The following is a 7192-nucleotide window of genomic DNA, read 5'->3' as shown; positions in this document are numbered from 1 at the left end:
ATCCTCGTCTGCCAACCGTGCGACGCGCTTCTATGGAAAGTCGAAACCATGCCAAGGCACTGATCGGGCTGAAAGTCCAACGCGGTGAAGAAGAGAGGGGTGGAGGATGTGATCACGTTGAGGAGAGAAAGAGCACGCTTGAATCAATGCGCAGCAAACACCTCCTTGCCTACCTGCCCCTTTCTCACTAGCGAAAAGGCGCGAAAACATTGCGTCAGCCGTGGGTTGTTTGCACCGGTCACCATTTTCGGCGGTGGCGTGCGGTAGGTCTCGCTGTGGAAGTGCGGGCGCGCAGTAAGATGGGAGAAGTGTCAGATTCGCTCAACTGCGAAGGGTGGCATGGTGCCGAGCAAATTTCCATTCAGGTAGTTTGTTTGGTGTCGTGCGGGGAGTCGAGAAAAATGATCACATTATCAGGCACCCAGAGGCTCGCTGACTTGGCGCAAGCCTTCTTGACAGCGAGTTCGCCTACTTGGTGGATGACCGCCTGCTGATTCAGGTGAGTTCTCGCTTTGCATGCTGTGCGTGATGTGTGTTCCGGATCTTTGTCAAATCGTGAGCACGGGAGACACATAAGACCATGATACGTTTGACGAGAAAAAAAAAGAAAAAAAAGAACGTGGTACCGTGTTTTGCATACCGATTACTGCTTGCGCATGAGCACCACGTACGGTCGTCAGTAATTAAAACTCGCTAATTGGCTGCGCGGCCATGCATGTTCTTTTTATCATGCCCTTGAGCATTAAACATGTAAGCTCAATCGTCGAGGAGAGATGATTTGAGGCCAATCACTGGCACTATCGTGTTGCAATCGTTGACGGGTGTACGAGCTTGATGTGTACGTGCCTATAGCGCACGAAATATTTTCCTGCACACGTGCACCTGGACGCGTGCGATGCATGTTTGCGATACCTTCTTTGTTCACTGCGGGATAGACTAATATAGAATAAAAATTAGTTTGTTAATTCCCCTTCCGTCTGTTAAGAAAGAGATGATTTTTCGCCAGCGTACATTCTTATTGCAAACACAGGAAGGCGTCGGGCGCTCGTTAATTCGGGTGCCGTTAGACTCGCAACGGTTAGTTTGTACAGGTTTATAGGGGAGCGCGTTCTCGATCGTCGATGTGTCGCTCGGCGTTCTTTCTTCATGCTCCTGAAGCCTGAACTGCACTGCGCACTAACGCCTGCGAAACTCGGAAAGCGTGAGGATGACAGGGGAACCGCCACCTCTAGGCCTAAAACACTACAGCCGCATAGTTTCATTTTCGGAGCTTCGTTTCCATGCTCGTGGCTATGGCCACCATCAGCCGTGTGTGAGCCAGTCGGTGAAGCCGAGCTACACAAATTTTAAACGCTAATCTGAGCGTCATTTTTCTTTCCAGCTCGTCGTCCATCGAGGCGCTGTTTCCATCGCGTCCGTACGCGTTGCTCTTGCACTGAGTGACAGCCGCACGCTAATTGTTGGCTTCTATCCTTGCGAATTGTAAAAATGCAACTGCAGATTGTATTTTCAAAATGCATGCATGCACTCAAAATTATGCCCATAGTTCAATTTTATTGCACGTGCATACTGCGTGCTTTACAAGCCATTTGTTGAAAGCCAGTTGGCACTTTCACAACAATAATTGTAAGACGTGGCTAATGACTGTTATCATAGCTTATCTTGTGCATCCTTTTTTTCTTCTCTCCCTCTCTCTCTGTGTATGCGCGTGCGTGCATGTGTGTGTGTCCACTGTATGCTGATGCTCTTTTTTTGTTGTAGAATTGGTGTAGGTTGGAACTGGCAAAATTTTCAATTCAGTTGTCCTTAAAACACTTGCTTTTCTCTTGTGGCAGCAAGGAAGCAATGTCTAGTCAAAAATTAGTGCGACCTAAAATATATACTATGAACTGCTGTTTCATGGTTGACATGAGGGCCATATATTGTTTTAAGATCAATAGGAAATGGCAACCCTCATCAGCATGACATCAGTATTTAGGTAATGCTTTTGGTGTCATCCTATGAGCTCACCATAATCAGTACTCATTTTCAGGTATACAACGACCGATTCAAGTGTTTTGTTGACCTTGACCCTGTGGCCTTGACCCTGAGACATTATTGGAGGACGGGGCATGGATTAACCGCCTTCTTGGTGAAGCTCCTCATGGCCCGCCTGTAGAAAGGTATAAATGCACTCTTTTTTTGAAGGGAAGCTGTTGCGGGAGATATTGACATTTGTATCAAGTTATTCATCTATTCTGAGAGTAACTAGGATTTATGTACTGAATTAAGAAGGGAATGTTTAGAGAAGTGCATACTTCACAATGTTGGGTAACCTGAAACAAATAATGTCTTTCCCTTTTGGATAATGTTTCATGATCTGGTGTCATTGCTTGTCTGGTGACTTGCTTTCCAAATGAATTGCTTCTAAGTTTTGAGGGAGCCTAGAAATGTGGAACTGTTTGCTTGAGCTTTGTTTTTGACCTTATCAGTTAGTGCAATGTCCGTATCTTTACTATCACATTTCAGGCCTATCAACAGAGCACTCCAAGTTCTGCCTCAGACAGAGAATAGGCAGGACGGTGCAAGAAGTGCGGACCAATACACCTTGTCACAAATGCCCTTATATATAGCTTCAGAAGTTCGAAGCGTAAAGCAGGGTGACGTGCCTGACAAACTCGGGAAGAAAATAGTTGACTGGACTGCCTTTGACATGTCCACGCATCTAATGTAAGTGGTGAATCTCTGCTGCCATAGTTGTATTTACCTTCCCCTGTACTGACTGCTGCCTCAGTTATATTTACCTTGGCCTAGAAGCCACTCTGTTACCAAAACAGATGGTTGGGTTTCCCTGCATAACACATCTTCCTGAAGGTAATTTCCTCCTTTTCATGCACACGAGCTGAAAATATGCTTTTGAAGAGAAAGAACTGGGAAGAAATTATTTGACAGACCACTTAAAGAGGACCTACTGCATTGGGAATGTAACACCCCAGAATCGAGCCAGTGATATGTTGCTCATGCCTGCTGTGCGCTTTGGCTTTCTTGTGATTCAGCGGATTTGATTAGTTAAATGAAATATTGGAATTAGTGTCACTAGTGGAGAGCAAACAACCTAACCAGAGCTGAAAATCAAAACTCATTACCAGTCTGAAACAGTAATGTAGCGAGGACTAATGACAGCCAAAACCAGACCTCAGACATGCACTTATAAGCAGATGGGTAATTAAACATAGGCCACTTAAGGCATGCAACTCTCTAACTGTGGTATTTAAAAAATACAGCCTTATTTAGTTGGTGCAATTCAAATACTTCAAACTTTTTTCAGCTTCATCTTGTAAGTGCTTACACTAGACTGAATGTTTTTTTGTGCATTGTAAAAGTGATTCTAATAACAAATAGAGCAGGCAAATTCACCTACTTAGTTTTATTGATGTCAGCTGGTAAAATAATCTTTTGAAATAGTGCATTGTAATTGTAATATGCAGCATTGGTAAAGTTATTTTTGCTGTTACTTACATGCTGTTTTAGCACATATGCAGTTTATGCACGGCACAGCAGTTTAGTTTTTTATACCCAGTGCATGCAAGAAAGGATTTGCTATAGTTTCCAAAATTTCTGATGGAAAAGTGGAAAAGTGCATAGTTTTACTCTAGAGCATTATTTCAGATATGAGCAAGCATGTTATTACCCACCCCATTTAGGACACTTTCCTTCGGTATTTAAGTCCTAAAGTATAGTAAAGTGACTTTTCTTCTAATTTTGAGCTTCCTGATTTCTTCAGTTTTTTGTTTACCCTGAAGTGGTTATGTTCTCTTTAAGTTCTACTTTATTCGCGTTTTGTTACTCAGAATGGTGGCCTTCACTGTTCTGGTTCAAAGCAGAATCTGATCATTTGAAGTGATTTCTGTTGTGTGGTGCACCTTTTGAGGGTCGGTCACCTGTTCTGTCATACGTGAAGTGATAGTATTACATGGGTGATGTATATTTTAGCTTCACATAAGCTACAGCCAGTACTCTGTTGCTACCATTGTTAATTACGTTTTAATATATTTCAGAATAAGGTATCGTGCACTGAAAAACTGAGTCAGTTGGTCTTTATGCAGGCCTCCTGATACTTGTCCCTGAGGAGCAAATTCAAAAACATTCGAAAAAGAATGCAGCCTGGCTGTCCAGAAGTGGACGCACAAAAGGAGGAAGTCAAATTGGGGAAGCTCGCTGAATACACTCAGTATGAGAACTCATTCCGCCGCGAGGTAATGAGTGCACAACAGCATGTTCATTACTGTATACTCCAAATTTTTCGTCTGATTTTCAATCTGGCTTACACAGCTATATATTCCAAGCATGATTTTTAGTGTATGAAGCATAGGCTTTCTACATTCTGGCATCCTACAGCTCTTGTTGCACCTTTGAAGACTTACTCCGAAATGCAAGAAAATTATTTGCATGCTGAAGAACTAGTGCAGTATGCGCATTTTCACGGAGTACCTTTCTGGTTTTCGACAGAACATTAGGCAACGCGTTGCATCATGATGCTTTTAATTTCAGACTGGGGTGGAATCCACATTTGAAATCGATCCCATTTTTGTGAACAAAACCGTAGACTTCATGAAAAAAGAACTTCAGAAGACAATGCCTAATATAGAATTGGTGAAGGACGCCATGGATAGGACTGCACCGGCAAGGCGCCGAGCTCTCGAAATTGAGAAGACGAACCTGAATGACTTCTTAGAGGTGTATGCAGCGTTGAAGGTTGACAAAGAGGTGACGTTTCTAAACTAGCAGTGCACGAATATTTTGTTCAAGCAAAATGGGCAATTTTATGGCTCCTTTGTTCATTTTATATTTTAGAGCACAGGCTTCTGTATATATTTGTGGTTGATAAATACTACCATCCTGTGCATATACCTCTCCTTTTAAGGACTTTGTGAGCATTGTTGAGAACACTGCGCAGGATGAAGGGACATATATTATGGTGAGGCAGCCCAAAAGTAACTGAAAATAAAATGCCTCTGCTCGTACCAATAAGTATAACTGGCTTAAGATGAGGGGACAGTGCAAAAAATTTCAATGTGTTAGTAGCATCAATGTGAACTTGAATTACCACGTTCATATTGGAAACACAAAAAATGGAAGTCAGCTGTTCTGAGGTGTCTGTTGTTGTACAGTGCAATGTAGTCAGGCTGCACAGTGTTTTGGTTGGAAATAAATGTATGCCTGTTAATTTAGCTAATGATGGGACTGTGGTAAGGAAAATCTTGCAGATTCAAATTCTGAGTACCAGCTTTGCATCCAGATTTAGGTATTTTGGTCTGAATGTATTTTGCATTGTGGAGAAAATGTGTTGTTATAATTTACACCTGAATGTCATTCATCAAATACACTGGGCATGTATTTTTTGGATCTGTTGACAGAATATGTCAATATACAGCTGCTGAGCGTACGTTTAGGTCTAACAAGAAGCATGAAATCACGATGCAAATTAAGTTATGAATAATAAAAGTTAACAATTCTCATGTAACTAGTTTGGCCAGATCTTATTCAAGAGACTGTTTAATATGGATAAACCCCTGTTGGTGCCATAGATGTGAACAATATATTTTTTTTGCATTTCTGCTAGATCTGCAAAGAATTCTATCGACTGTGGATTTGAAATTGCTAGAAGCACTGAGAGAAGACAGTGATGGCATTTTTCATGCAGCAAGGTGCAAACAGTCAGCATTGTCTGGAAACTGCAACGTGATGTCTGAAATCAAAAATGCAGAGGTGATTGCCAAGAACTGTAAGTAACAGCCTGATATTTGAATGAAAAATGTAAGCAATGTTTTGTCATCAAAGAAATTAAGGTACCAGTGGTGTGTGCAAAAACCTAAATGTCTAGCGTACAAGTGCTTTTTATTGTATTTTGCATCAACATGAAATGACAAAGTGATACTAAGCAATATCCAGTTGTGAAGCAACTTCTGTTCTGCTCCAGAGGATGCTAACAGTTGCAAGGAGTGTAAATGCACTTCTTTACAACAGGGTTGAAATTTTGGGGAATGGTGGCTTCAGTAAGAGATCTGAACACTAGTTTGTTCATGATGTAGCTTTTATGTAAAACAGTAAACTCTGCTAGTAAGTGTAGCATTCGGACAGAAAAGTTTGACAGACAACGAACACTAGCTCAAAATTGTGAAATAATATTGTTAAAAAATTAAATGCCCTGGCTTTGTGATTCATGCATTGCTCCATTATCTTTTATGCTTTATACATTGCTTTAGGGAAGAAAATGCATGCACTGTTGATGTCTGTTCTTTTAGTTTGCACGGCACATAAAGTTTTAAATTTGCTTCTTAACTGCTATGTACAGTCATGGACAAAACTGCAGGATGCGGATTCACAAAAAAGAAATTATTTCTGCATTGCCTGGCTAGTCAGTCTGCTGATATTTTTTTTTATCTAACTGGAACAAGCGTGTCCTTTTATGATTCAGTTCATTTTACTGGCCTGTTTCACCTGACTGCACAGAAAAATAATTTTTTTATGGAAACATGCATTCTGCAGAATTTTGTCAATGACTGTACATGTTTGCAAGGAGACTAAAAAGCTCTTCTCTGCCATTTTGCATGTTTAAAAATTTTTTTACTAAGCGTTTTGTATCTTTCTTTTCTAGAGTAAAGAGTGTGCACTATTACACTGGTAAGAGTGTACATAGTGCACTGTATTGGTTACCGGTAGACAACTTAGAAAGTCAGAGAATGTTTTTACATAACTTCGTGCTGTGCATAGTGCTATAAGTTCACACGACCTCTGTAACTTCTTTGGAGAAATATTATTTGTAAGTACAGTTATGTAAAAAAAAAATCTTAAAATTGTTTTGTATGTTACTTTTATGAAAAGAAATGTACCTATATTTGTCCTTACACTAATGCCACAATAGCCAAAAAGAATTAGGAAACTCTATTTGGCGAAATATTGTCTAGGTATTTTGACAACTTCATCTTTCCCCATTTTCTTTCGTTTATTCTTTTTCAGTGTGAATATTCTTACATAGTTGTACAGTAAATGCTCATGTTTGAGAAATATATCTAGCTGCCATAGGCACCATGGCCAAAATGTACCACAAATCATTTGCAGCTGTTTTGGAAACTAATGTGACAGAATTAAGGGTTGGAAGCTTAAAGTGTGAAGTTTATTTCCATGATGTGACCAACAGAAAAAGGTCACA

General features: G+C 40.6%; 1 long non-coding RNA gene across 1 annotated transcript; it reads left to right on the top strand.

Moving 5' to 3' along the window:
• The first annotated feature begins 247 nt into the window (after positions 1-247).
• On the top strand, positions 248-2674 carry LOC146204863 (uncharacterized). The gene is made up of 3 exons (XR_014702979.1): positions 248-499; positions 2033-2162; positions 2509-2674. It is a non-coding gene; the product is annotated as an uncharacterized LOC146204863 (long non-coding RNA).
• Positions 2675-7192: the final 4518 nt, after the last annotated feature.

Source organism: Amblyomma maculatum, chromosome 1 (genome assembly GCF_055883805.1).
Source record: "Amblyomma maculatum isolate TAMU_Amacu chromosome 1, ASM5588380v1, whole genome shotgun sequence".
Lineage (NCBI taxonomy): Eukaryota > Metazoa > Arthropoda > Arachnida > Ixodida > Ixodidae > Amblyomma > Amblyomma maculatum.
The sequence above is the reverse complement of the archived record's forward strand: the minus strand, read 5'-3'. Positions and strand labels throughout refer to the sequence as shown.